General features: G+C 51.6%; 1 long non-coding RNA gene across 2 annotated transcripts; it reads right to left on the bottom strand.

Moving 5' to 3' along the window:
• Positions 1-265: 265 nt before the first annotated feature.
• On the bottom strand, positions 266-21,461 carry LOC116451664. 2 transcript variants are annotated; one of them, XR_004243275.1, is made up of 3 exons: positions 20,619-21,461; positions 6,381-6,522; positions 266-919 (listed from the first exon to the last, which is right to left on the bottom strand). It is a non-coding gene; the product is annotated as an uncharacterized LOC116451664 (long non-coding RNA). The 2 variants fall into 2 exon arrangements; XR_004243274.1 differs by having other exon boundaries at positions 266-6,522.
• Between the last annotated feature and the right edge of the window lie 1,515 nt (positions 21,462-22,976).

Raw genomic sequence — 22,976 nt, 5'->3', positions numbered from 1 at the left:
CGTGTCACTGAGCAGCTTAACCAGCTCTTGCTGCGGGTGAGCGAGGCCCCATCCTCACGCAGGGAGGGGACGAGCAAGGGGAAATCAGGGCTTATGTTTGCCACTGATAAATGCATTAATCTTTCGAGCAGAATTTCAACTACAACCCTTTTCCAGGCACCTCAGCGCTCCCTTATTTTGCAGGCCTTGTAAGGGAATGTGATTTTGCCTTTTAACTGGAGTGTATCTTATGCTAAGCAGCGAGATTAAGCGGAGGGATCCAAAAGAAGTTGCTGAATGGCAGAATTGCCTTTATAAATAACATTAATAATTTATCCGATCCAGGGGTTTTTTGGGTAAATGAAATACCTGCCTCTGTATAAAGCCCGCTGAATAGGTACACATCTCTGCTTTTATGAGGCTGGGATTAAAGAAGGGAAATGCTAAGGGGCTTATCTTCGCTTCAGTTTGCAGCCCTTCCGGCTAATGGCAAATTCATTTAAGGAGCTGCTGTGTTTGTGCCAGCTCTGGCTTTGTTCTCGGCGCTGGAGCTTGGCTGCATTTCCCACCACGGCGCTGGGGAGAGCTGAGAGGAAGCACTTTGCTTTCCTGACCTCAGATTACCAGACAAAAGCCAGCAAGAATCGTTTTCCTCCCCGTTCTGTGCTGCTTAAAGCGTCTGCCGGGTCAGGACCTCCTGCGTGGGAGAGGCTGGGGCTGGATGAGCCCAAGGAGCTTCTGTCGAACGTGTGCTGGGATGCCCCGAGTCCTGTTGCACCAACGGGCGTGAAAAGGCAACGTTCGCCCTCCCCAAAGTCCACGAGCTGTCACTTCCCAGCTTTTCTTTCATGCCTGGTGAAAATCAATCCTTTCAGAGTTCACTGAAGGTGAAGGCAACGTTTGCTTTCCATTCAGGGCTGAGCTGTCTTCGGCAGCGAACCTCTCGGAAGGGAGAATAGCAAAAATCAGCAGAAAAAACCCCTCTGAATAATTCCAACTAGGCAAGGGAAAAGCAATTTGCTCTCAGTTATTCCTCAGACAAAAGTATGAATATAAAAAATCATCAGCTATTTACCCTGCCTGGACTGTTTGCATGAGGTTTGTGCCATTCCAGCTTTGCTTCACCGACCCTCAAAGACCTCATCACCGGATCCTCGAGCCATTTAAAGAAATCAGGGGGCTTGGGGGATTTTTTTTTTTCCCCCATCAGCAAGGCCCAAAAGCAGAGGAAACAAAAGGGGTTCTAAATCTGACCCAAGCTGCTGCTTGTGTGTGCACTGACCTGGATCAGGCCCTGACCGACTCTACGGGCGAGGAGATTTTACCCAAAATTATGTTACAAGCTCTGTGCTCTGCATTCAGAGAGCGAGGCTGTGGCACAGGCAGGTGGGAATTTACAATCTGCTTTAGCAAAACCTGAGATTGTCTTTAGCTGGGTGTTTGAAGGCAGTTTTGTGTCACCCACATCTGCTGCTGCCCAGGCAGGCCCGCAATCCCCAGAGCTGTGCTGCCGCAGCGAGGAGAGCAAGCAGAAAGGGAGATGAAGACCTCCTAAGATTTTATCAAACCCCTCCAAAAAGTCAGGAGATTTGGGGATTATGCCGTGTAATTACATTACCTGCAGAAAAAAGTTGCCTGAGAATTTCCTGTCTTGTGCTGCCAGCGCTTTTCAGCCATTAGTAACACACAACTTCCCATTGTCTTTTCCAGAGGCACAGATGGGCTAATTTTCAGCTACCTGATAATTACACACTGTTTGAAACTATATCAAAAGCTTCCACTCCTGCCATCCTGCAGCAGCCACTCCTGCAGCTCCCAAAGCCCCTGGCTGGGGCGTGCAGGAGTCCACATCCCTCAGTCCATCTGTCCATCCCGGGGTGGAGCAGAAGAGCCTCCACGCTCCCACTCAGCCTTCCCAGGCTGTTTTTGTAGGGATTTGCACCTTTTCCAAACGGGTTGGAGTCACTGAAGCACCACCAAAAGCATCTGCCCAGCTCCATGCCAGCATTATCCCGGGTTAATATGGGATAGAGCTGCATCAAGGTGGTTCTACTGAAACGCTCATGGGGATGCTGCTGGTGTGGGGAAATGAAGGATAAACCAGCACAAGAAGCTAAAAATCAGCATAACAAGGGTTTAGTCTCAGTTTTTCTGGGCAAAGCTGGGGGTCACCAGGCTGGAGAAAGGCAGGATGGACAGGAAGGGTGACGGCCCCTCCTCTAGAGCCAAGGTGGGGGCTGGAGAGCCTCCCTGTCCCCTGATCTCTTCAGGAGTGGTTTCTCTGCCAGCTGGGCTCTGATTGGATTTAGAGGGTGTTTTTTCAGTGGGAAAATGCAAAAGTCCTCCCCACTCGTGTGTTTTCTGCTCCCCATCATCAGGTCCTCCTGTTCCCTTATCAAAGAAGGAAATTAAATTGGGTTGACATGACTGGCTCTTGACAAACCCATGTTCTTTGATTTTATTCATCCTTTTACAAGTTGCTCATTTAAGCCTTTCCTCCAGCCTCTTTCAGGGAATTTAGATTAAGATGATTATTCAGGGTTTTTTCTAACCTTTTTTTTTAATATTAAGTCTCCTCTTCAAAGAGAGGTGCTTCTCTCATCTCCAGGGACCTCTGCACCTTCATCAAGTTTGAAGATAACCACCAAGGGTTCGATGTTCCGGGTGCCTCTCATTTTGAATACATTTGACACATCCAAATGGCTCCAAACTCCTTCCCTTCCTCTGGCCTTCCCCACAGTTCCCTTCAAAGCTGTTTCATTCGGTTTCATCCACAATTAACCTTTGGATAAAGATTGAAGCAATGGAGATGGGACAAATCCCTGCTTGGAACGCTCGGTCCGTTCTCCCTCCCCAGGCATTCAGGGCCCTCCGCATCTTCCTGTTCTCATTTTACATCTGATTTATCTGCAGGCCCTTCTGGTTGCCTCCAAAACCTTGTGAGCAGCTCCCACTGTGTGTGAACCCGTATTATCCCTCTTTTTCCCCCAGGAATGTGCCTGTTCCCACTCTCCACACGATTCTTCCCAGCTTCCAGGCCCCGCTGCCGCTGTAATGCCATCTAATTATGCTCCTTATCAGCTTTCCCGGGAAGCAGTTTGTTGTTGTGCACCATCTTTGGCGTCTTCTGGGAGCTGCCAGTTCTCCTGCCTTTCCTGATTGCACATTCCCATCCAGGAGAGCTCCTCCAGCACAGCCCTGATGGCTGTCAGCTGCTCATTATTTTGTTATTTCTATCAGCCCGCCTCGCTGTGCCGCTGGGAAGGGACGCTCAGGTGATCCAAAGCTTCTCCTATTCCCCAATCTCTTGGGATGCCAGTTAAGGGCTGGCCTGATAACGCTGCAGAGCTGAAGGGAGGGGGTGGCTGAAAGCTCCTGCAATCCTCCCGGCGGTGACCCGGGGTTGGGACTGAGCGCAGAAGGAGTTCCCTGGGGGAAAGGGATCCAGAGCTGGCCAATTTTCCCGTGTTGGATCGCGTGTGGGAAGTGGGGCTCTGGCATCTCCTGTTGTTCTGCATGCACATGGAGATGGGCTGGGAAAGCAGCTCTGCCCATGCCTTGGCTCTTCAGGACCTTCATATCCTCGGCTCAGGAGGACCAAGGTGTCCCCACCTCCTTGTCCCTGTTTTTGGGGTCCCTGCCTCACACTCCTGAGGTTCCCGTGCTGGCACAAACATCTTTTTGTGTCTCCTGCGGCCACGTGGAGTCAAGAGCTGCTGGAAAGGCGTCTCCCAGAGGGAGGAATTCCAGCTGCCCTCGGGGATGTTCCACGCTCGGCTCCCGGCTGTTTCCCGGCGCGATTTAGTCTCAGGTTTAACAAACGCTCTCGCTCGCCTGGAGTAATGAAGCAGCGAGATAAAAGACAGGGCCACGGAAGGTTGTTAAAGAATTACTTGCAAATTAACGTGAGGACAAAGTGTGTGAGTTAATATCGTCTAAAGACCCTTGAAAGCGGCGCTGGCGTGTGCACCCTCCAAGCACCGACATTCCCAGGCACAGCTACACTGGTAAACCGAGCCCAGGGGGCTCGATTAACAGGAAATTTTCAGAATGCCAATTAGAGCAAAGTTTACCGAACAAATTGTTTGCACTTGTACCCTAGAACCATCATGAATTTTAATTCTGCATGGATTTATGTGGCTGAAACAATAATTAAAGATACATGAACGCCTTCCGTTCAGGAGAATCCCCCAGGGCTGTGCTGGAGTTTTGGGTGGGGAAGGGGGTGAGGAGCCTGTTTGGGCAGGAGCTGCTCTCTCCTGGGGGGACTTGGGGTGGAGAAGGCTTTTCCCTGTGGAAATGAGCAGGTTTCCAAGTACTGAGCTCCCGGATTTGTGCTGCGTTTTGTCCTTGATTTCTTTTTTCTCTCTCTTTTCCTTCTTCATTTCTGTAATCTGACAAAGAATGATGCACGAGATGTTCTCCCAATAAACAGTGGCTTCTCTTTTCCTGCATCCCACTTTTGGAGGCTGTGGGATGTTAAATCAGCTCCTTGGCTACCCCAAAACTGGAGTCTTGCCCCTCCCTGCAGCCTGGGAGGGTACATGGGAATCCTTTTTCTCCTTGTCCCTGTTCCTGCTCAGCCAGTCCGGGGTTTGGATGTGGGGGAAAGGTGGATGGGGATGGATCCCTTTTCCCTTCATCCCTGTTTCTGCTGAGGCACTTCCAGGTTTGGATGTGGGGGAGAGGCACATGGGGATCCCTTTTCTCCTTGTCCCTGCTCAGCCAGTCCCAGGTTTGGATGTGGGGGAAAGGTGCCTGGGGATGGATTCCTTTTCTCCTTGTCCCTGCTCCTGCTCAGCCAGTCCTGGGTTTGGATGTGGGGAAAGGCATATGGAGATCCCTCTTCTCCCTATTTCTGCTCAGGCACTTCCCGGTTTGGATGTGGGGAAAGGCACATGAGAATCCTTTTTCTCCTTATCCCTGCTCCTGCTCAGCCAGTTCCCGGTTTGGATGTAGGGGAAAGGTACCTGGGGATGGATCCCTTTTCTCCCTTCTCTCCTTATTCCCACTCAGCCATTCCCAGGTTTTGGTGGGGGGGAAAGGCCTGGAATCCCCAGGGAGCAGTTTTTCCCCCAGGAGGAGTCAGAGCCAGCGGTGTGATGTAAATGTATGTCTTCATTTGAATTCCTCTCCCCCTCTCCTGGTTGCTGGTAAATAAGTTACACATATTTTTAGACGAAGTTATTTTCTGTCACTGCACTTTTAAATGTCAAGCTCCTGGAGAGGAGTCTTCAAGAGAGTTTAAGGTCAGCCAGGCTTTAAGGAAGAAATACAGGTAGGGAAGAGCAGCAGTGGTTGGGCTTTGGTCCAACCTAAGCCTGGCTGTGGTTTAAATGGGGGGAAGCAGGAGCATCCCACACAGAGGTGCCAGCCAGGGGCATGGCTCTCCCTGTCCCTCAGCTATGGAAAAATGGAAAAGTTTGAACAAAAAATGCTGGATGAAAATTCTGTGTTGTGTTGGTTGAGGAGCACTGATGAATAATTCATCCCCCCAAAGGTCAGCTTACAAATGATTAATTAACCTGAAGAGAAGTTGTCCTCATTGGCAACATCCGCTGTCCTGAACAGCTTCATCATGTCTGCATGGGATGTTTAAACACAATTATTTGGGAAAAGGATCGAGGAACCTCAGAGCAAACAGAGAGGGGCCAGCAGCAGGCGTGGGGGGCACGGCGGCTCCTCAGGCTTTGCTAGGCCACTGTGGGGTAAAGCAGGCTCAGGCACTGCTGGACCTGCTGAGATAGGGCTGGGAAGGAGCTGACACTGCACAGAAAACCGTTCAGCATTTGTTTTCCTGCCTTGACGTGGGAGTGTGGCTCTCCTGCCAGCAGCGCTGCTCCCGCGTCTCCCGCTGGGCCTAATGGCTGTGGGGACACGGGCAGGGCAGGCAGGCCTGGCGTCCCAGGGCTCCTGTGTTTGTTAGCAGCCATTGCTCGTGTGCGTTTATTAACAAAGTGCTCCTTAAAAGCTCTTCCAGTGTCTGGAGTCACTCCCAGCTCATCCCTGGAGCATCTCTGCCGGAGCTGCCTCACCCTCAGCCAGGCGCTGAGGAACTGCTAGGGACCCCCTCAACCCCTCTGCCCCCTGATTCAGGCTCCAGAAGAGTCCCCAGCTCTTGCCAGGGTCACTTCTGATGCTGATATTGATTTTTTTAAAATTAATGGGTGTGTTTTACTTTGGCAGAGGCAGTGGCTGAAGGCTGGGCCCCCTCAGTACCTCTCCCAGGACAAATGCGTGGAAATATTTTCACATAAGAAAGTTGCTGTTCCTCCAGCTCCTTCTTCTTCCTTCCTCTCCCAAAATCAGCAGGATACCGGGCTCTTCTTGCACTAAGAAAAATCTGCCCCTCTCCCTGACATGGCTCCTACATTGCACGAATTAAGTTGATTTATTCTTACCTTTTTTAATCCATAAAGTGGCAAAAGCAGCACGTTCACACCTGAGTGCTTCCTGTCCTGGAGTAGGGAAGGCTTCCCAAATGTTTCAGCTCAGCTCCACCGTTTCCAGGAGCAGAGGGATCCCAGAAAGCACAGAAGGAGTCTGGGGGAAAACACAACAGAATTTCCCATTGGGAGCAGTTGGGTTTAACTTTGTTGAGCAGGGCTGGACACCAGAAGGGGAGTCTGAAGTGCTGCTGGGTGCGGAGCCTGAACTGGGTTCAGTGACCCATACTGGTCATCCTGGTCACTGAACTGGGCACCTGGGGTTCAAACTGAAAGGGAAGATTAGGTTGGATATGTGGGAGGAATCGCTGGCTGGGAGGGTGGGCAGGCCCTGGCACAGGGTGCCCAGAGCAGCTGGGGCTGCCCCTGGATCCCTGGCAGTGCCCAAGGCCAGGCTGGACATTGGGGCTTGGAGCAGCCTGGGATGGTGGGAGGTGTCCCTGCCATGGCAGGGGTGGGATGGGATGATTTTAAAGGTCCCTTCCAATCCAAACCTTTCTGGGATTCCCTGATTCTGCACAATTGTCTGTGGGCCTGAGTGCTGATGGAGCCTCTGGATTCAACCCAGAAACGCTGGAGCGCCCATGCACAGCTTGATGTCACCCCTCAGCTGCTGAACCACCAAGTTTTTCCCACCTGTCTGCTCCCCTTCCACGTCTCCTGGCTGCCAATCCACGCAAAACCCCTCCCAAAGTGCTGGAATTGGGAGCAGTGGGGTCATGGGGATCATCCAAGTGACATCGGAGTTGCAGCAGCCACTGTGTCAGCTCTGCCTGGTGCTTCTGCAGCTCAGGCATCTCCTGGAGCTCCAGCTTTAATCCCCATATTTCTGCATTTGTAGGGGTTTTTTTTTAGAAGCATGAAAATGATTTACAACATTTCACGTTGCATTTTTTTTAATCCCTCAAAATGAAAACAAATCTTTTCCCGACTTCGCCCGATTTCAAGGCCTCGCTTTTGTTCAGCTCTCGCCGAAAAAAAATATGGGTGGGAGAAACTCCTAAAATCCCCAACCACTGGAAAGAAAATTGGGATTTTTCCAAGTTAAGTACTCTGACAGAGCAAACGTGCATGTTTAATTTGAAAATGTTGATTCCAAATGGATTTTTGTTTAAAAAAAGCTTTCCTCAAGCAAGTCAATATTTGTAATCAAATTGAAATTTCCTCTGGGAATTATTTATTTTTATGAGGTCTAATTTTTGCATGGAAAAATTCTACGCAGGAAGGGTTTAAGGCACTTTAAAGCTGCTTTAGGAATCTGGGAGATGGGAGGGGGCTGGGAAATCCCACTCAGGCTGACCCCACTTGCCTTTGATGAGGGTGAGCTGATGAAAGGGTTTAAAGTGACTCTTTCTTCTTTGAAGAGGGAAAGGAGTGAGCAGGAAGAAAGGGGAGGAATTGGAAGGGAGGAGACATCCAACACCAGTTCCCTCCCGCTCCCCTCCTTTATATTCCTTGGAAATCGAGAATAAAAAATCCACGTGGCCTGGGATTCCCCTTGGAAACGCTGGACATCAAAGTGAGGGACCTGAGCTGGGCTTGTGGGGTTCCTCCATGGCCAGAGGGGACAAGGGGCACTTTGGGGAGGTGTGGAGCTCCCCTGTCCCCCTGCCCCCCTACATGTCCCTGTCCACCACAGGTCCACATCCACCAGAAGTCCGTGTCCACCACAGGTCCCTGTTCATCATAGGTCCCTGTCCACCAAAAGCCCATGTCTACCACAAGTCTGTGTCCACCACAGGTTCCTGTCCACCACAGGCGTGTGTCCACCACTGTCCTTTATGGACACCACAAGTCTGTGTCCATAAAGGTCCACGTTCGCCAGAGGTCCACATCCGCCACAAGTCCCTGTCCACCACAGATCCACGTCCACCACAAGTCCCTGTCCACCACAGGTCCATGCCCACCACAGGTTTGTGTCCACCACAGATTCCTGTCCACCACAGCCCAAGGAACCCCATCTATGCTGCCCAACCTGCTGGACATCTCCTGGTGGGGCAGGAGCACTCCTGGGACAGTGCAGCCCCTCCGTGGACATCCCACCACGGCCCCAGGGAGGGATAGGCACGGGATGCTGCTGCTCCTGTGTTAACAGAGCTCCAAACCTCAGGAGAAGCAGCCACAGGACTCCTCCAGCACCACAGGGAAAATTGTCACAACCTCCAGATGATTTTCCTGCAGGACCTGTGTCCATTTCAGAGCAGCACTTGGGGTTAATGATGTGCATAATTTCCGTTATTGTGCCTTTTATTTTTTTAAACATCATTATAAATCGCCTGCTTTCATGTTTCTCTTCATGCTGATGCTCTGGGAACACAACAGAGTGGTAGGAAAGCAACGACAGAGCCCTGCAGTGTCAGCCTGGAACACAGAGCCAGCACTCCCGGGCTCCAGACACTCCCAGGAGCACGGCACTGTGGCACATCCCTGGCTCCAGGGCAAGTGCCAACCTGCAGGTTTGTTGGGAATGGAAACAAGGAAAATCAGGGTTTCTGTGCTCTCTTAGAAAGAGGCAGGAGGCAGGAGCCAGCCGTCAGCATCTCCTGACGCTGCTCCTCTGCCTGCACCCACGGGCTGGGCGTTTTGGAGACCTCTCCCAAAGGAGCAGGGTTTTCCTCCTCGTTCCCAAGCTGTACCCAAGGAGATGGAGAGGGATTGACTCCAATTTTGTGTAGCTGGAGGGGGATAAGGAGACTCCAAGCCGTGGTGGCTCCAGGCACAGCTCCTGGGGCATCCTGGGTGGCTCCTCACCACACACCCTCAAAGCTTCGCAAACATGCCCTGATTGTTTTCCAGCTCCAACTATTCCTTACCTTCCAAATCTTGCTGCTTCAGCCCCTTTTCCAATGGACTGGGGTGAGCTGATCACCGAACAAAATCCCTTTTCCATCCCCCAGGCCCTGATTTTGTTGCTCTGCCTACACACAGTCCCTGCCTGGACTCGGGTACCTGTGGGGAAAGGCCCTGCTGAAAACATTCAGGGACTGGCAGGAAAATTATCGGAATGATTGGGGTGATTAATTTGGAGTTGTTGAAGACCCTTTTAAAAGATGCCCTAAATGTGTTCCAAAAAGCCACGCTGATCACAAAAGCAATGAAGAAATGCACCATGATGAGATAAGAGGTGAAAGAAGCAATAAAACCAAATAAAGCAGCCTATATAAGAAATGGGATAAGAGCAAGCTGACAGCAACAATCAGTGGGCAGAAAACACGGGATGCAAACAGGGCCTGACAAGGAATGAGCTGGGAAAAGAGCCTCAGTGGAGATGGAGAGGTGGTTTCCCAATCCGGTGTTTGGCTCCCCAGGTGTCCTGGCAATTCCTGCGAGGAGGGAGCACGGCAGGGCTGCTCCGGGGGGTCTGTGGTGATTATATTAAAAGGAGAATTCCTGGTTTGGACAACACTGAACTGTTCATGGAATACTCCTGCCTCCCCTCAGACAGGGATTTTTGAAATAAGCCTGAAATCCAAAGCTTGGAAACCTGACTCTTCCTCTGGAAAGGCTTCTGATCCACCTGTTTTAGCTCTGCTATCGCTCCCAAGGACATGGAAAAACACCTTGAGGTTGAGGAAACACCTTTTCCTGTCACCCAGAGGGCTGACTTCCCTGGCAGGACCCAAACCTGTAGTGTTCAGGGTTTGGAGCAAATCCAGCATTTCCCAGGGCAGGAAACACGCTGGGAACATGCAAGAGCATCATGGATGCTGAAAATTCCCTCCTCCAGGTGCCCAGGAGCTCTGGCTGCACATGCAAAGTCAGCCAGGTACCATGGAGGAGAGACGGGACAGATTCCTGCTGCCCTCAGGGGTCTGTCCCCAAAATGGGGTTTTCCTGCTTGTTTCACATAGTTTTGCCCTGTCTGAGGTGTGGATCCAGGTTTCTCCAGCCTGGGAGCCAGAGGGGCTGGAAAAGGCCTGGGTAGGGGTTCAGGGTCTCTGTTTCCAGCCTTGGGAAAGATCCTCCTCAAACAGCCAAAATCCCAGGAAGCTTCAGCCTCTGCTGGCACTGGCACAGAAAACAGGAAAACGCTGACATCCAGGGGGAGATGCAAACACAGGGAGCTTCCAGTTGGCCAAAATCCCATAAAACCTGACCTCTGATGGACGGTGGCCTCCACATCTCAAACAGCCCCTGCTCAATATCGGTGCTGCCACCATTTACCTTGGAGGGCTGGAGGAGCAGCAAAGCCTGGAGCTCCCGGAGATGTCTCATTCCCAGGATTTCTGTGCCTGTTCCCAACTGCAAACCCCATGGGGAAAGCGCAAAACTGCGGAGTTGGGGTTATCAGAGCACCTGAACCTCCTCAGTGATGGAAAATCAGAGCGAGACAGAAAGAAAGGATCTTTGCCAGCAGGATGGTCCTGTCCCTCAGGTTGGTTTTCAATCTTGGAAGCCCTCTGGGAAAAGCCTCCAGGAAAAGCCCCTTCCCTGCCTTTGGAGCAGGGCAGGAGCCCCAGGGAATAAACACCGAGTTAGAAAAAACAATCGGAGTTTGATGATAACCACGAAGGAGGAAATGGAAGCTTCTCTGCAGAGTTCCTCACCTCCCAAGCCCCGGTTCCACCAGACCTCAGCCCTGCCCAGCTCTACAAACATACCAACAATTTGTTACCTTGTTCCCTGGATTACTCCGAGCTTTTGGGAAGCAGTCTAAAGCAAATCCATTAAAAAATGGGTTCCTTGTATTTCTGTATACCTGCCTCCAACTCGAGGCCCTTCTCTGTGAAACCTCGACTGCAGCAAATTCACCCTTTGCTTTTCCTCTCCCCAGCAAGCTGTTACCCAGGTTTTTGGGGATTTATCCCTCATCCTGCCCTTGAGTGCCCCTGGGGTGGGAGATCCAGCTGCAACTCCTGGGAATGGGGGGATAAAGCTCCTTCTGCCTCTCCCCCAGGACTGCTGCTGGCAATTCCAGCCCGGCAGATTCTCCCTGGCTCCACCTGCACCCCAAACCCACAGGCTGTGGGGTGCTCTGGGTTGCACTGGACTGAAGCTCCTTCTGCCCAAATCTGAGCCTGCAGCAGAGCTCCTCTCACTGTGGGGTTTATCCAGAGCCGTGGCAGAAGCTGCACGTTCCCATCCCAATTCCACAACCTGAGATCTGCCTCATTTGGGAACTTCAAATCCAGCAAATGGGAAGCACAGCCAGAGGTGGTTCAGGCTGCATCAGGCACTGCACTTTTCCCAAAAATCTGAAAGCAGCCTACAACAATCACCACTGCCAAACACCTCAAAAACCTTCCAGGAACTCACTTTTCAAGGGATTTAGGCATTTGTAGCCTGCTGTTTGAGAGGAACAGGGACATGGATGAGGCTGAGCTGTATTTTAGCTCTGCTTTCACTCGCAGGACACAGAAAGAAAATCTTGTAGGGTTTTTGTGTTCTGCAGAGGTCACTAGGAGGACTCCAACCCTGACATGTTCAGCACGCCCAGGTTGGACACAGAGAGGTCAGAAGAGGGGGTGGTCCTGGCAGATGTGTCTGGAATAGTCTCCAAGGCTGCCACAGACCCGGATCCTGCTCCCAGCCCTGCAAACCACGGCTCAGCAGAGCCCTTCCCACCCCGGGCACCCGCAGTGCCCTCCCCGCCTTTGGGGCAAGGAGGGGAAATCCATGCACAGCATGAGCTACCCCAGATTTTATTCCAGCAAAATGGGAGGAACAATCTTTGCTTTATCCCGTGGAAAAAACCCAATCACTTGGCACTTTTTAGTAGCAGCAGCAATGAGGGAAGAAATTCCTCCCCGGGAGGGTGGGCAGGCCCTGGCACAGGGTGCCCAGAGCAGCTGGGGCTGCCCCTGGATCCCTGGCAGTGCCCAAGGCCAGGCTGGGCATTGGGGCTGGGAGCAGCCTGGGATGGTGGGCGGTGTCCCTGCCCATGGCAGGGGGTGGAACTCGGTGACTTTTATGGTCCCTTCCAACCCAAACCATCCTGGGATCCTGTGAAGGCTCGAGGGAGTTATTCCTTAAAAACAGTGATTTTGAACCCAAGTCCCCTGGATTTCCCTTTGGCTCCCTCAGGTTTCACAGGCAGAGGCAGAATCATCACTTCCCTGATTAAATATCAGTGCACCTCAAGATTTATAATAAAATTAAGGGCACTTAATTAAGGACCCTGCAACTTTATTCAGCTGGAGCTGTGGTTCCGCACAAACCCCTGAACATCCCAAATCACCCTTAATCCCACAAATCCTGCATCAAACCTTCTGCATCCCCTTCCACCTGTTGCGAGCCAACAAATTAAACAGCTCCAAACTTCTCCTGGAGTAACAAGGACAATCAACTCCAGCAGCAGAGAAAAAACCCCAGGATCACAGAATGCTTTTGGAAACACTTTTTATTCCCCAGCTTCTAAAAAAATAGGTTTGATTCCAAGGGGAAAACAGAGGAGGGGTTTATAGGATAGACCCAGCCTAAGATAGAGGGGAGCAGGGAGGAAGGAGGGGGAGAAGCTTTAGGGGACAGTGGCACCTCCAGCTGGTGCCCAGTCCCGTTTTTCACCCTCTTAACAGCGCCCTGACACCAGCTTTATTCTTGTAAAATATTTAGTGGCTTCCCTCCACAAATTTCCAAACAACTTGGCTGATCTTGCAGGTGAAAACTGGTTTAAAAATTAATTGCAAGCTTTTAAAAATTAATAATTATTGCGCTTAATTAAGCTTGCGGCTTCACAGCTTTTAAGCTGCGAACAATTTGGGAGCTGCTGCCATTGGGATGGAAAATGCTGGGGGATGAGGGCTGGAAATCTGTTCCCTTCATTGTTTCCCAGAGCAGGTTTTGGGCTCTTCTGCATCATCTGCATCGTTATTGATGGCATTCCTGCCCCTATCAAAACCTGGATCTATAACACGGCAATTTTGCTGGAATTTCTTTTGTTCCAGCCTAATCTAAAATGTTTCCTTGTTGTCCAGAACACATTTGGATATGGATTTTTTTTTTTTAAATGGATACTTTTGCTTCTCCCATCCATTGTTCTTTATTTCCCAGTGTCTCGTTTCTAATCACAGCCATTATCTTCCTCCCTTTCCCGATTTGTTACTTATTATCTGTAGGTCGGCTCATTCCTCCGGCTTCCTTTTTTTTTGCCTGGATGTGTTGTGATCTTTCCTTTGTGATCATCATAAATACTCCTGTCAAGAGGGAAGGGAAACAAAAGGCATTTATTTCGGGCAGAATCTGAGCAATTTCTGCTTTCCACTGAAGCAGTGGAGAGAGCTTTAAAAATTGCTGCATGTGTGAGGAGGGCCCAGCAGATTTTGCCGTGGGCTTCAGCCTAATTCCTGCATCCAGATGGGATTGTTGATCCTGAGGATCTCTCTGGCACATGCAGAGCTCGTTGGCAGGAGCTGCTCTGCACCCTGGCCCGGTCTCAGCCCCCAAATCCCCTCAATTTCGTCGACCAGTGGTTAGAAATCCCTAAATCTGAATTAATATTGTCCTGCAGAGGTGGATGCACGACAGGACTCCACATCTTTAATGGCTTTAAGCTGAAAAAGGAGAGATTTAGATGGGATATTGGGAAGGAATTTCTCCCTTTGAGGGTGGGCAGGCCCTGGAATGGAATTCCCAGAGCAGCTGGGGCTGCCCCTGGATCCCTGGCAGTGCCCAAGGCCAGGCTGGACATTGGGGCTGGGAGCAGCCTGGGCCAGTGGGAGGTGTCCCTGCCCATGGATGAGCTCTAAGATCCCTTCCATCTCAAGCTTTTCCATGATCTCCCTGCCTGGAGCAGGGCTGAAACTGTGGGGAGTTTGGGAGAGGGGGTGAAATGGGGGAATGTTTTTTAGTGTCCCCCAGGCCGGGAGGACACAGGCAGAGCTTCCCCTGGAGCTGAGTGCTCTGTGCCCACCCCCGAGCTGCAGCGCTGCTCTCGGCTGCCCCTTGGTTTGTTTACATTGATTTTAGAATAATGACTTTCCATGAAATAAATTTCGGTGGAGAAAATAAATTATTTTCGGGCCCAGGCCGCTCCCAGTGCTGATTCCCCATTCCCAGCCCCTCGTTGGCATCTCCGCATTTCCATTCCAGCGCGAGGCATTCACAACTTTATGTATTTCCCTTTTCATGCAGAAAATCTGCCTGTTTCTACTCAGCACAAGAGGAACTTTTGCTGGGTTGTTTAACCTTGAACAAATGCTGCTTTAACCATTTTCAGGACAGCGGAATGACAGATTCTGCCGCTGCCTTTCTGCACCACTGCTCCGTGGTTTAAACCTGAACGTGGCAGAACTGAAAGCGAAATACAAAATATATTTATTTCCACCCCCCCAGTGCTGCAGTGGAAATGTGCTTTGAGTCCTGCTTGGGGTTAGAAATTTTCTTGGAAGCTGTGGCCTGTTGTGTTCTTCTCCTGGCTGTGTTTGATGACCTGCCAGCCTTCTGCTCCACACAGGATCCCAGGGAAGGGTGATCCCACAGATGCCTCCTTCCTCCGGGGTACAGCTCTGCCAGCGCTGCTCTGCTCCAGGCCTGCAGCTCTCCTGCAGCGTGAGGTGAATTCGAAATCATTTTCCTCCAAGGCTCTTCAAGAATTTCAACCAAGATCTCCATTCTCCCCTCACAGTGATGGAAGGTAAGCGGATGTCCGGTGGGGAATGCTCTTGGAAAAGCAGCTGAATGTCTCCTCCATAAGGAAAACCCTGTGTTTCCACCTCAAACTGAGGCAGACTCTCGGTTTCAGGTCGGGATTAGAGAAGCACGAACCTGTGCAAGAGACCCCATCCTCATCCTCAACTGAAAGCTTGGCCCAAGCCACCCATTCCAGGAGATTCCTGAAGAATTCCCAGAGGAATCTTCCAAACCAGAAAGGGGATTAAGGGAAGCAAACCTGGGCAGGTGTGGGGAAGCTGGGGAGGCCCAAACCACCTTTCTGCATCTCCCTGGGGCTGTTGGTTATCCTGCAGCCCACCCAAACCTGACAGCGTCCTGAGGGGAAGAACTGTGGCGACACAAAATCTGAAGCAAGCAGGTTCTTCCTGCCCCTTTGGAATGTCCTGATCCATGTGATATCCCACTTTCTGAGCTGCAGGAGCTGTGAATTATCTCCCCTGTGCCAGCCCTGCCCATCACTCACACTTTGCTCAGAGTGAAGAGTCTCAATACACGCAATCTCTCCGCCTGCAGAGGCATTCCTCAGCCCTTATCTTTCCCACTTCTCTCTCCATTTTTTCTGCTTCCTGGGGTTTTTTTCCCCTGTCTTTTTTTTTTTTTTCTCCTCCAGTGGAGGGAACAGATCTGCAAACAGTAGTTAAGTAGCAAGTGAAATATTGATCTGTGCAATGACAAATTGATCTCTTCTGTTTTGTTTAACACTTCTCCCCCAAAAAGTTTTCACACTCAATTTACTTTTAGGCTATCACAGATCACTGAGGTGATTTTTTTTTTCCCCTAACTGTACCTGCAACGTGGGCATGTAGGGAAAAAGCCACATTTCCTCAGCAGTTGTAGCTTGGTGAAGGCTTGCAACTGGTTCAGCTAAAATCCCAGAATCCCAGGATGGTTTGGGTTGGAAGGGACCTCAAAGATTATTTCATTCCACCCCCTGCTACAGCAGGGACACCTCCCACTGTCCCAGGCTGCTCCAAGCCCCAATGTCCCCTTGGGCACTGCCAGGGATCCAGGGGCAGCCCCAGCTGCTCTGGGAATTCCATTCCAGGGCCTGCCCACCCTCAAAGGGAGGAATTCCTTCCCAATATCCCATCTAAATTTCCCCTCTTTTAGTTTTAACCCAGTGCCCTTGTCCTGGCGTGCAGTTCCTGATGCAAATCCTTCCCCAGCTTCCCTGTAACCCATCCAGACCCTGGGAGGGGCTCTGAGGTCTCCACACACCCTTCTCTTCTCCAGGCTGGACAGCCCCAGCTCTTCCTTCAGGGCTGTTTCACCCTCCCACAGGATCTTGCACACCTTGCTCCTGTTTTCCTGTCCTGTTGTGAGCTCCTGCCGTGGCTTTGCGCCAGGAACTCGGAATGTTGAATGATTATCAGCAGCCTCGTTGTTCAACTGCTTTCCTTTCCTTCTCCTCATCTGAGGAGTCCCCGGGTGCTCCTCTTGGCACTTTCACTCTGCTGATTTATTCCTAATTTGGGTTTCCTGCACAGCCATGAGACAGAGGAGGAATTTGCTCTGTAACACTGCAGTTTCACACTGCACTCGTCATTTGTTTAAGAGCCTCTCCTGAAGACTTCTCCAAAGCTTTTCCCACGTGCACCCCTTGCTCTGGAAGCTCCTGGGCTCCAAGAACTCCTGGTGCAGTGACCCTTCCCCACCATTCCGTAGTTATTCCTGTGCCTCCTGAGGTCTCTGTTATATTTTCCTGAGTGTTTGCCCAGCTCAGAGCTGGGCTGGGCCATCCCCGGATTGCTGCTGGAAGCAGCCTTACATTTCCCACCTCCAGCTCCTCTGGAAACACCTTATTTTTAACAATTCCTCGCTCACCACCACTAAATGGCCCTTTCCTGTGGCACATCCTTCGGGCTCGGGGGTGGATTCCAGCTGCTCCTTGGAATACTTTCAATTTCCCCATTTCCCCCCCAGCCTCCTCCAGCCATCACTGATTTTGGGATGGATCCTCCACTGCTGGGGCTCCACAGCTGCTGAGGGGGTTGGCAAAATGGATTTATTATTAGATTTATTAGGGTTTATTATTAGATTCTTACACCTTCTCAAAAAAAGGGTTTTTCTCCTCTGTCACAGCTTTGTCTTCTCACATTCCTTCTCTCACTTTCCTCCTTTGAACATGACTTCCACTTTTTGAAGGATACTGTTTTACCTCTGACAGGCTCCTTTGGTCTGCTCTTTAATGAGAACTGCTAATTTTTTGCCCTTTTAAGGTCTCTTTTGATAATTGTATAGATTTGCTCTCATCCTCTAATAGAAGATCTTTAAACAGTGTCTGTGTCCCCTGGAAAAACGTCACCCTTTTGGTGGCTGCTTTTAATTTCTTTTTAACAAGCCTCTCCCCTTTTATGTGGAGAGCCTTTTTGAAATGAAGTTGTGATGAACTTTTGCAGGTTTATTTTTAAACTCCTACAATGTTACTGAGTTTCAGTACATCGAGACACTTTCACAGAGCAACCCTTCAATAGCAGCATTTAAAATCAGCCCTGTGGCCTGCTCAGGATTAAACCTGGCAATGCTTCTCCTGGCTGTCCCAAGGAGGAATTATCTGCTGGGTTGTCTCCATCCATTTTTCCATGGAGTTTTTGGAATTCTCCCCAGTTCTGGGCTGGTTTTGGGCCCAGATTTTGATGAGTTTTACGGTTAAGGGTCACCTGGTCAGGTGGGTGCTGATGTAGCCTCAACCTTTTGCTTTGGTTTTGAGTTTAAACTCACAGAGCAGCAGCTTTTTCCAATATTAATTGTTCATTCATTGTTCATTGCACTAATTAACACCCAGCCCTCTCCTGCACTTGCCCCACTGCTGTGCTCTGTCCTGGCTCTCATGGGTTGGGCTCTGGGGTCACCTTGTCCCTCTGATTTCCACAGAAACCCCAAAAGCTGGGATAAAACCTCCCTAGATCCCACACTGAGCTCCTCAGCTGGACAAAAGGGCATCCAGGATACCCCTTTCCCAAAGTAAAGGTCTGGAGAATTTCTCACTTCAGCTGGGATTGCTGCTCCTAAGAATGGACACGTCCAGCTTTGCCTGGATTCATGTGTGGTGCCAAATAAATCTACGAGAGACAGCACCACCAGATAACACATTTTAGCAATGGAAAGCTTATGCTGGTAATTCCAAAGTTTAAAAGGGAGCTCCCAACCTCCCTCGTCCCCCAAAACCTCACGGCTCTTCCCAAAGAAGGAGGTTACTCCAACATTTGCCACAGGGGAGCCAGGAATGTGTGACCACACAGAGGAAGGTCGTGAAAATCCAAGCACCTTCCCCTCTCCCATGTTTTAGGCTGAAAGCAGGATTATTTCCAAGTGCCATCATTTCCTCTGAGGTTTTTATCACAGCTGAAAACTGCCAGGAGCATTCGACAAGGCAGGAGAGGAGGAAAGGGAAGCCCAGCCCTGCCGCCTACCCTGGCTGGGTCTGCCTGAAAACCTTTGTAAAGCGAGTGTGCAGCTCTCCTTAAAGGCAGGGGCAAGAGCCTTGTCCATGCCAAGAAAATTTGTCCCGAGGCCTGAGGTAGATGCACTGAGCTCTAAAGGAAAGGCAGGGCTGGCTTTGCCCCCATCCCAGGAGCAGCACAGGCTCCACTGGCTGCTCCTCTTTGCTCCTTGTTCTCTCTGAGCTGTTGTGAACTGGTGGGAAGTCACTGCCCCATTTCTAAAAAAACCCCAAATCCTTGGCTTCACCCCTACATCAGTGGGAGGCCTCTGCTTGCCCAGAGCAGCTGTGGGTGCCCCTGGATCCCTGGAAGTGTCTGAGGCCAGGCTGGAGCAGCCTGGGATAGTGGGAGGTGTCCCTGCTGATGGCAGGGGTGGAATGGGACGAGCTTTAATGTCCCTTCCCACCTGGGATTCTGTGATAAATCCAGGCTTAAAAATCCCAGCAAATTCCCCTCCAGGTGAGTGCAGACAACATTTCCCAACATTTCACTTTTCCCTATTAAAGCCCGGCCTGTTTATCCATTCTCAGCTGTCAAGAGTTTCATTTTCCCCCCGTTCTTGCCTCGAGCATCCCTTCCCGTGCCCTGCCCCCAGAGCTGCTGGGCCGTGCCCTGCTGGAAGCACTGGGCAGCCGCAGCCTCATCTCCGCTTGTCTCCGCTCCATCCCCTCCTGGAGGCTCCCGAGGATTCTGTTTGCGCTGCACAGGCTCAGACCCTGGGCTTTAGGGATAAGCCAGATTTTCTTCTGATTAAAGACTTCTGGAAGATTAAAGATACACAGCCGGGGCCCAAGTCAAAGCTGCAGAGCAAAGATCACTCTGCAACTTTGCACTTGGCAATTTGATTGTTTTTCTTTCAGTCTGTTCTCCTGCATTTTTAAACACAGAAATTGGGGATGACAATCATCTGCCACAGAGCAGCACCGTGCCCCTGCTCGGGAGCAGGGCTCGACATGGAGAGCCAGAGTGGAGTCAGAACAATTCCCAGGGTTTTGGCAGAGCCAGTCCAGCTCTGCTGGATGTTCTCCCACTCCTACACAGCCCCAGGCTCCCGCTTCAGTCTGGCTTTGTTCTGCTCTGCTCCACTTTCTCTTTTCCTGCCGTTCCCAGCAATTGTCTCCATCCCACACAGACAAACCTCTCCATTGCTCTCCACGTCCTTTTCCTCAGCCTGGGTAACAGCAGAGATCCCTCTGTCTCCTCCAGCAGGATTTTTCCCCCAGTCCCACGGGCAGCACAGGCTCTTCTCACACACCAGAAGCAGGAAGGCAGCAGGGCTGGTCGGACAAAGGGCAGGGGACACATCCAGCACCCCCAGAGTGTGCAGTGTGGGGACAGAGTGGTGCCCGTGGGAGCCAGGACATCCCTCCAGTGCCAGGGACACAGCCTGGCACACGAGCACCTGAACTGGATCAGGATCCACCACTGGAGCAGGCAAACTCTGCCTCTCCCCCTGCTCCTCCTCCCCATCTCACTTGTGCCCACTTAGCAGCATCTCCCCAGAGCGTGGCCTGTGTCCTCATCCCAAAAAACCATTCTCCAGCCAAAAAGGCCATCCCCATAAAACTTCTGCAGTGCCCACTTTCTGTTTCTCTCACCAAACACCCGCAGCCCTTGGCACAGGGGATGGTGCCCTCTGTCCTGCCAGACCCCAGGGTCCCTGTGGGGGGTGGTCTGAGGATCCCCCTCTGCCACTTCGTGCTGCCATGGGGTGTTCAGGGATATGCAGGAGCCTCCTGAGCGATGTCAGTCGGTCCTGAGCTGGAAAAGGGTGAGCGTGGAGCAGCCCAGACAGGCCTCCAGCTGTCCCAGCAGCTGCTTTGGGACCCGAGTCCCTCCCGTGGGAGCTCCTGGTGGCTTTGTGGGACCATGGCTTGTCCTGTCCTGCTGCCACCAAGCTCATCAGCTGTTCCCAAGCAGCTGCCCACAGCCCTGAGAAATTCTATCCCATTTCCTCAGTGTCAGGAGCATTCCCAGAAGGCTTTTAGAGCAAAAAGGGCCTGTTTTGTTTGACTCTGTGTTAGGTTACTTCCTTCCCTTCTGGAACAAGGATAGCTCAAAGTGACAGTCAAACAGAGAGGAAATAAAGAGAGTTATGAGGAGAAATAAAAAAGGGTTTATGATCACTTTTCCCACCCACCACGTCCTCGCTGGCTGCTCCTTCCTCCCAGCCCAGCTTCCAGCTGCCAATAACTCACAGAGCATTTCCAGCATCAGCCCTGGGCTGTTCGTCCTTCCATCCCCCTGCTCTGGCTGCATCTCCCAGCTCTGCTCGGCTTTTCCTGCACCTGGAGCCTGCTCCAGGCCTGGGCTGCCTCCCCCCGAGGGAAGGAGCTGGCTCCCTTCAGAGGCATCTCCTGACTCCACCACTTGCATTGGAGAGACCTGCCACGCACACACGGCGAGCACCCGCAGATCAAACAGATGCTGTCTGTCACAGAGCTTAGAGCCTAATTACAGAAGATTACAGAAACTATTTATAAATATTTATACCCATTTAAATATATTTATAAACGTATCAGGATTGGATAAAAGTGTATATTGTTATTTTAGCTTAAGACACAACCAAGTACCTTTCATACAACGCTCATACAATAATCATATATTTGTATTGAGCTGCTTTTTGACGAACATGGACAGCAGCTGTTAACATTTGAATCACTGTTAATACAAAGTAGGTTGGCACCGACGAGCTGAGGAGGATGGGTGGATGCTCAGGAGTCTGGAGCAGCAGAGCAGGTGTGCTATAGAGCAGGAATCTTCCCCTTCCGAGGCAGAAACCTGCTGCATTCATCCAGAAGGAGACTGGAAACACAGAAGTAGGTGATGGATCTTCTCTCACCATTAATCTGCCGGTTTGTTGTGGCAGAGCAGAGCCTTCCCCCATCCCTCGCCTGTGCTGCACGTGGGCGAGCAGCTTTTCCCTCAGCACAGCTCCTGGTGCTGCTCTTCCCACCGGGATCCTCTACCTGGGAGCAGCCCTCGGCAGGTGGAACACCTGAATCACGGCAGGTGTGACACCCGAGTCACAATTTCCTGTCACCCAGAGGTTTCCCAGCCTCCCAAATCCCCACTTTTGGGCTCACTTTGGATCCCAGGAGGACCCAAGGCACCTCCTGAGCCAGGGCAGGGCTGTGCTGCTCTCTGTGCAGCAGCTTCGGGTCTTTGTCTGACCTCAGGAAAGGCTCCAGCAAAGACGTTGGGAAAATCCCCGGTGGTTTCTCCTTTCATTTGGCTCCCTAAGGGACACCACGTGTGACATCCAGAGGTGCGCCAGGCATTTTGGGTCACAGCTGACAGAGGCTCCCTGATCCGGATGTGTCCGGGAAGGTCGGGGGATGAACCTTTCGGCGTGTTCTTGTGGAAAACTCAGTGGGGGCGACTCAAACCTCGCCTTTGGCACCCAGCAGCAGCCAATTATCCAGGGGGATGCGGGCTGGGGGGCCACCGACCTGGCCAGAGGTCTGGACTGGCCTGGATGTGGGAATTTGGAGGACGAGGATGCAAGTGCAGGGGGAAACAGCCAAGTGAAATTTGGGAAGCACTGGAGAAAAGGCAGCTTGGAGCAGCAGCAGGGAGCTCTCGGTGCGAGCTGCCCCTCGGTGTCCCCACAGCCCCATCCCGAGGAGGGTCCAGGGGGGCACTGAGCAGCTCAGATGCTGCTCTCTATCGCAGGCATGTGCTGTGGGGGATCCAGCCCAGCCTTGCCTCCTCCCAAACACGTTTCCCCCCTCTCAGGAGACAGCAAAGCAGGGAGCTCGCTCCGTGCTCCCAGCAGGGCGGTTTTTAGCAGGACAATCCCTTGGTCAGGCATCAAACAGCAGCATGTGAACCATCTGCTGCTTTGACTCGAACACCCCGAGAAAAGCTGCTGGATTGGAAAAAGGATATTAATCTGAAAAGCACACAACAAAGCAACTGCAGGGTGTTTCCCCCCCCCCGAGCCAGAGCGAGAGAGGGAAAGCTGATTACCATGACACACAGGAGCCCTGATCTAATATTCCACTTCAAGATTTGCAAATAATGTGCCCATTAACATTCATTAGCTCTTTAAATAATACCTGCCAGACCTTCCAGGCACGGAGGAAAGGCCCCTTCGCCCAGGAATCAATCACCTAACAGCCTCTAATTGTGCGTTTTCCACGGCTCCGGGAAGTTTCCATGAAAACAAGGCAGGACAGAAGAGCAAAGCTGGAGCTGTCACTGCTGGGAGCAGAGCTGCGCTGAGCCACCCTCGCTGCTCCCGCGATCTGGGCTAATTAACAGCTCCTCTCCGACAGCTCTCGATTCCAGGGCTGCCGGGGGAGGCTCCCCCAGGAGCGTGTCAAGGCAGCCTCTCGGCACCCAGAGCAGCTCCTGTCCCGCAGCTCGCCAGGGCAGCCCGCAGACACAGCCACGGCCAAAGGCAGAGGTGCTGCCGTGCCCGCCGTGCCCCTGGAGGTGACGTCTTGGGAATCCCACTTCATTCCCAGACATGGGCAGGTCGGAGGGCTCTCCT

Source organism: Corvus moneduloides, chromosome 15 (assembly GCF_009650955.1).
Source record: "Corvus moneduloides isolate bCorMon1 chromosome 15, bCorMon1.pri, whole genome shotgun sequence".
Classification (NCBI taxonomy): Eukaryota; Metazoa; Chordata; class Aves; order Passeriformes; family Corvidae; genus Corvus; species Corvus moneduloides.
This window is presented reverse-complemented; position numbering and strand designations above follow the sequence as displayed.